Consider the following 7066-nt stretch of genomic DNA (forward strand, 5'->3'; position numbering starts at 1 on the left):
CGGGGACGCCCCGGCCAGGGGGAAGCCCCGGAACCCCCCGCGCGCCGCCGGTGACGTCGCTGCCCGCCCGGGGCACGTCACGGAGTTCCCTGGAGACGTTCCAGGGCCCCCGCCGGGCCCGGGCGGGGGGGCTTTGCCGGGAGCCTGGTGGGGAGGGGGGGCGCCACAGGCAGCGTTCAGGCGGCATCCGCCGGGCACGTCTGTCTGCTCGCAACCGTGTCAAATAAGGCCGGCTGCAAGGGCCGAGCCCTGAGCAAGGGGCTGAGATGAAGACGGGAGCGGCGCCGGGCAGAAAGAGGGCCCGGAAATGGTCATTTTGTTTCCGTTGTCCAATTATTATCATCATCATCCCTGGCGGAGGAGGGGGCAATGCCAAAGTTTGCTCCGGGCTGCTGGACGGGATCCTGGGGCAAAGTGCTTTTCGGGCTGGGGGCGCAGGCGTGAGTGGGTGTTTCCCACCACCCAAATTAATGGGGGAGGGGGTGAAAACTCTGACAACCAATTACAAAAATAAATAAAAGGACCCAGGTTCTGAGCTGAGACGATCGTGGCCGTCTGGGGGGACGTCGCTGAGATCCTGGGTTGACTCTGGAGCCATTGCAAGCTCCGTGGGACCTGCCTCGGGCCCAAAGCAGCGGATCTACTGGTTGAAGGGGGGGGCCTTGCCTGACACAGTCAGAACTGGGCCTACAACATCTTTCACGTCGTAGCACTTCCACAGCTTTGGTGGGTATCCTCCCCATTTTACAGGTGGGAAAACGGAGTTGCCAATTTGCATAAGAATGCATGTCAGAGCAGGCAAAGCAGCCTGGGTTTCTAAGCTCCCAAAACCCTGCTCTAACCACTGGACACTCCATCAAAGCATATCCCCATCATTATAAACGATACCAGATGGACGATCTTGAGGATGCTCTATGCATTCTCACTGTCGAAACTCCACCTGCACGACTCTGGCTATGGCAACGAGGGCCAGAGCAGCATCAACTACAGCTTCAACAACCAGTGGGACCCCTAGTCCCTTGGGGCATTTTGACACCTGCTCCAGGAGGGGTGTGGGGGGGGGCTTTAATTGGCAAGCTGTGCTAATGAAAAGCACCTGACTGTCAGGTGTATTAGTGTCCCCTGTGCTGAAAAAGGGTGGTGGGGTACTTTGAACTAAAGCTCATCAACCCAGTTTGAGTTCAAAGCTCCCTGCCACTGTGTTTCGGCAGGGGGACACTGATGCACACAATGCTAGGTCTGCTGGAGCGCATTTATCTGACCCGCTGACTTTCCAGCCTGTCAGAACCAGCTCGTTGGATTTTCTGACTCCTGTTCCTCCAAGTCTTCAGGTACCATCACAAAACATGCAATAGCCCAATCCTGGAGCCCTTTCCTAGATAAAAAGTCCTACCAATTTGAACTGAGTTCTCTCTGGAGGTGGGTTCATTGCGGGATTGGATCCCACAGCTCCCTAACGGCTGGAGAAGAAACGTGCCGGAGCTACAGGTGTGGGAGGTGAGGGTGAAGCCCGCAGCGAAAGGCGGCAAAGTTTACCTGCAAGTTCTTTTCCTGGTGGTGGATGGTGACACCCTCATTGCAGTGTGGCAAATAACACTTTCCAGGAGAGGAGCTGGTAAATTAATTATGCACGGGGTGGAGTCAGAAAATGTGAGTGCTACTTTCACCTCTGCCACTCGCTTCCTGTGTAAGATCTGGCTCAGAGCAGGAAGTATTTTTATTATGGTCTTGTCCAGCGGCCCAGTTAGGATCAGAGTTCATAGTGCAAGATGCTGTGCAAACACATATACGCACAAACTCACTGACCCCTGGCTCTCAAGGGCTTATAATTTAAATGTCCTGAATGCCTTTAGCTCCCATCAACCTTCCTAAGGGTTGTGGCAGTTCAGCAACTGCAGAAATCAGATGAGTAACTTCTCTGTGTCGGTTTCCTCGTCTTTTAAAATAAAGTCAAATTCTTGTCATCGTTACGCAGATCTCTCTGCATCAGGTACTTGGAGATCTAGGAATGAAAAGTGATTGACAAGTACAAAGTGGTCCTGTCTGTTCTAATTTTAGATGAAAGTACCCAATGAGAGGAGTTACAGACAACATGTCAAAATCTCTGCCTGTCTTTGTACCTCTTGATTTGTGCAAAACGTAGTGTTGGTGTGTTCATTTGCATGTGATTTATTGTAACTAAATACATTGTGTATTTTTTGCTCTTGTTATTGTGGAGACACATGTGCCATCTAGAACAGGGAGCAAATCCTAGATCTTTATAGTTGAACATCTATTTCCACGATTCTGGGGGCTTAGAAATACATATAATCAAATCACAATCTAAAACATCTGCAAACTCCTGAGCAGACCATTCATTCACCTGGAAACCTCCCAAATGCCAGCCTGTCTGAAACACAAGACAAAAACACCTGTCTGAAAAGAGATCATCTGGTAGACATGCATCGGTAAAAGAGCATGTCAAGGTCTTGTGTAAATATGTATTTAGAGGTTTTGCTTAAAGCACATCTCTGGCGGCTCCTCCAAACCTTTTATGGTCTGTGTTGTAGACGTGCAACAGTTTCTGAACTGTAAAAGTCTAGTGGGCAAATACACATGGAGGGCCTATTGTCTGTCTGATAAACTTCAGTGATTCCTAGATGTCATTGCGATTGTAGATCATGGCGCCATCTGTACTGGTTTACCACCTGGGACAGCAGTATTCCCATCCATCCGCTGCCTCTCGGACAGCTTTCTGCTCTGCTACCGGACCCCAAACCTATGTCATTTTCTATCCTTATTTCTTGCTTGTCTTATACAGCGTTTCCCTCTACAGCGTTGTCTTCAGTCCAGGAACTGGACGCTTGGCATCTCCTCCGAGCACCTATATTGTTAAGTCTGGTTTCTACACCGTGTGTCTGAGTGGGTGGTGTCCTCAGTACTCCTTCCTAGTTACACACCAAACAGACCCAGCTGAGAAACAGGCAGAGGGGGCAAGGGGTCTTGGAAGGGGAGGAGGACGCATGAAGAAGTATTTTTCTGACTGCCTGTCTAGACCATAGATTAACAGCTCCCCCCCCCCCGCCAAGTGGCTTTTGCCTTGTGTTTTTTTTTCCTCAGGTCTTCCATTGTGCAGTGGGTTGCCCAATATTCTGCACCTCTTTGCAACATGCTGTTGCATCACCTGGATGATAATAGCGATCATTTGCCCTTCTATTCAAGCAGTCAGGGATTTCAAAGCACTTCAGAAACAACAGCCCCCATCATAACAACGTGGCCTTCACCTCATGCTTTCCATCCCTAGCTCTCAGGCCACTTGAGAAAGAAGGTCTGTTTACCCCCATTTTACAGATTAAGAAGTGAAGTCTCTGGGCGCCCATTTCGCAGGAGTGGTAAACTCTGATACAGAAGGGTTAGGTTTGACAACGTGGCAGCGTACAGGGTGGCAGCAGAGCCAGGGAGCACACTATGATAGGCCGAGGCTCATGAAGACCTGGGGAGAGCATTTCAACATCCTGCCAAAATAGACTTCTTCCCAGCCTAGCCCTGTCCTCCAGTTTCAGGCAGCTCCTTGCAACCCCCTGGAGCGACTCTCCCCTCCTGCCTTCTTATGGGTTGTCTTGGTTCCCTGAGTCCTTCCTGGTCCTGCCACCTAGAACAGCTCTGATCAAGAGGCAAACCAGTGACTGACAACAATGTGTGGGGTGTTGCACAGCACTGGCCACCCCAGGGCACAAGGCAGGGTAGGGTAGCACCTTCACTTGACTAACGAGGCACAAACTTTTGTAGGCTATGGACTCCAAGGCTGGACTCAGCCCATGAGCAGTGGGGAAGGCAAACCGGATGACTGCCCAGGGCTCCACACTTTTGCAACAAATGTCTGAATTGCTTCTAGGTCATCAAAATTAAGCCGCCCCCAAAATTACTCTCTTGCCCAGGGCCCCAACAACCCTAAGGCTACCGCTGCTGTAAGGTCCTGCCCTGCCCTGCCCTCTGCCTGAATTCAGACTCTTTGTCTCCCAGGATCACTCCTCTGGGCTCTGCCTTCAAAAGGAGCCATAAAAGAAGAGAAAAGGGCCCAGGGTTTATTTTTTGCATCTCTGAATGCATCAAGAAGGCGTGAATGGGTTCAGGGAAAGCTGCCTTGAGGGTCCTAGTTGTTTTACTTTTGAACCAGCAGGAAGAGCAAGTCTCACCTTCCCTGCTTGGCTGGAGGGGCCTGAGAACTGGCTCTGGGGTGTTCCTAGCTCTCAGCCTCTCAGTCCTTCCATGGGAGACTTACCTGCTTGCCAGGAGCAGGACTGCCAGGCTGCTAACAACACCAGGCAGAGATCCTGGCTCACCCTCCTCCTACCTCTCATGCCCTCTCCTCCCAGCCTCCCGCAGCTGGGAGGGCACAGCCTTTCCCCTGGAGTCCTCAGAGGAAGGAGAGCAGGCTGGGCCTCCTTTTCCCACACACAACTCAGTAGGAAACCAGAGCAGAAGGGGACACTGGGGCTTCTTTGCTCTTCTGATCACTATGAAATAAAGAGGCTGAGGCCTCCCTGAGAACAGAGGATGCATCTTGACTTACCCCTTCTGGAGACCAGGATGGGGCCTGTGCTGCTGGCACTCGGACTCCGGAGGCTGCTGGGGCGAGCCAGAGCTGCCTGGCTTGGCAGTGAATGGGATGAATCCCTCTGTGACCGAGCAGGGCTGCTGGGGCTCCTCCTCTGTCCCTGGAGTCGCTGAGTTGAACTGAGGCTAATGGAGCCCAGAGCTCCCCTCGTTTCAGGGCTTCCCTGGACAATCTTCCCAGCTCCTCCCAGATCAACCCCCGGAAGGACTCTCCCTTCTAGCTCTCCAGGCTGGACTCTTGTTTTCTTCCCATTCCTGAGTCCTTGATCTTCCTGCCAAATGAGGCAGCCCAACCCAGCAAGTAGCTAGCTGGCACCACTCTGCTGTTGGGCTGCGTCAGTGCTCTGCCTCTGACTCATTGCTCCATGCAGGCCCTGTGTGGTTGTGGCAAGAGATCCCAAGGATCCTGTGTTAGTCCTCTCCCTGCTCCTTCAAGGTCTGTTGTGGGGAGGCAGGTCCTGAGTAAGAGATAAGCAAGTCTGGGGTTTGCTGCCAGCCAGCCCTGGGCTTTGAGTCAGTTCCAGGATCTGTTGTGTGGCCACTGGCAGAGAGCAAGCCTGCTGCACGCTCATAGCACCATGCCCACCGCGCCTGCTTTCCTGAGATAGGTTGCTTCTGCCGGTCTCAGACTGGGACGTCACACGTGCACGGAAGCGCTAAGACTGTCTGGCATGAAAGCCAATGTGTCCAGGTGATGGATGGAGGTGCTCAGTTCAGAACCATGGTTTTACATTCGAGGTAAGTATGCTTCTGGCCCTCCTGGTTGTTGAGAGAACCGTCCAGAGGAGACCTGAGCCTTGCCAATACGATGGTGTCTGCCTGAGTCTGCAGACAGCCTGAAATAAGGGACCCAAAGAGGGGAAATTCCCACAAATTGGGGAGAGAATAAGGAACTGGGCATACAACAGCCCACCTTTTGTTCATTATATCCAAGCAGTGCTCTCCCTCCAACCCCTGCACACACCCCAGGGGCCTTCACCTTCACTCTGCAGGGAGCAGGTACTCTTTAATTAATTCCCCAGCCCATAGTGAAACAGGCACCAGCCCTCTCTGTGTATGAGCTAGATGGCTTTGCACTCCCAGCCAGGTGAACTGGTCTGAAGATGAAAGACTTATGAAGAGAGGCTGACAGGCACGGGACTCTTCAGCCTGGAAAAGCACAGGCTCAGGGGGGCCTGGTGGCAGCCTATAAGAGGTGCATCAGGGTCTGGAGGAACGCCTGTTCACCAGAGCGCCCCAAGGGACGACAAGGTCAAATGGACACAAACCCTTCCAGGGGCTGGACTCGATGATCACAAGGTCCCTTCCAGCCCTAAGTCTATGAAATCTATAAAAACTATTTTAGGCTGGACATAAGGGAAAACTTCTTCACTGTCTGAGCCCCCAGGGCCTGGAACAGACTCCCTCCAGAAGTGGTGCAAGCACCTGCTCTGGACTCTTTTAAGAAATGTTTGGACGTCTATCTTGCTGGGATCCTATGACCCCTTCTGACTTCCTGCCCCTGGGGCAGGGGCCTGGACTCCACGATCTTGCAGGGTCCCTTCCAGCCCTATAAAGGTTTTACATGCACAAAAGTAATGGAGGCACCAGCGGGAGCGCTCTCCATCTCTCTGGGGCGGAGAGGAATGATTGGAGAGGAAAGGCTTCTGCTCTGAAAATGACACATCTGATGACTGCTGCACAATGACAGGAGTGAACCACGTGCCAGACTGAGCGCCAGTGCGCTGCGTGCTGTACACACACGTGGCCACTGACGGTCCCAGCCCTGACCAATTTGCTGTTGAACAAGATGAGACAAGGTGAAGGTCTGTCCCAATCATAAGAGGCCCATCCTCTTAGCCTGGGTAAGGCCCACCTGCTTCTTAGCCAACACCATTTGACCGGGTACCCACCAAAACCCAGGGGCGCTTTTGGCATGAGTTCAGAGCCGGGCTGTGAGACATCTGTGAGTCCCCGGCGGCCATCATAGAGGACGGTCGGGTTTTCTGCTCCTCTGTCTTCTATTGATATGAAACCCGACGCCTTTACATCCTCTATTTTTCAAGAGGTTTCGTATCAATAGAGGACAGAGGACACCTGGGCTGTCCTCTATGATGGCCGCCCTACCAGAGGGAGGCCTAGGCCACTCTGCCACCGCCCAGCCATGACAGGGTCGGGCAGCGTCCCCACAGACGCTGGCAATGGAGGCAGAGAGGCTTGGCTCTTAAGCACACGGGGAGCCGATGGCAAAGCCCAGAGCTGGCCCCGCAGCAAATGAAGCTGGGCTCACAGCCAGACGCATCCACTGGCCTTTCTTCCTCCCCCATAGTGATCCAGAAAAGCAAAGGGATGAAGAGGCTGCTCGGAGAGGAAGGACTAGGTTACCTCAGCGCTGCCTGAGGAAGTGGGGGGGCACGTGAAAGCATCCTCCATTAGAAGCAGCGCACGGCACCCCTGGGTTTCTTGGCTTGGCCCGAAAGTCTTGGTGTAA

General features: G+C 53.0%; 1 protein-coding gene across 2 annotated transcripts in view; it reads right to left on the reverse strand.

Moving 5' to 3' along the window:
- Positions 1-4792, reverse strand: part of CDK2AP1 (cyclin dependent kinase 2 associated protein 1) — a 20934-nt gene extending 16142 nt beyond the window's left edge. Inside the window, exon 1 of one of the 2 annotated variants that reach the window (XM_019538886.1) lies at positions 4553-4792. The gene's annotated coding sequence lies outside the window, so the exon portion shown is untranslated. Of the gene's footprint in view, positions 1-1536; positions 1774-4552 lie in introns of those variants that run through there. The other variant, XM_019538889.1, reaches the window with a different exon arrangement.
- Positions 4793-7066: the final 2274 nt, after the last annotated feature.

This window comes from Crocodylus porosus, unplaced genomic scaffold (assembly GCF_001723895.1).
Source record: "Crocodylus porosus isolate Cpor-Errol unplaced genomic scaffold, CroPor_comp1, whole genome shotgun sequence".
NCBI lineage: Eukaryota > Metazoa > Chordata > Crocodylia > Crocodylidae > Crocodylus > Crocodylus porosus.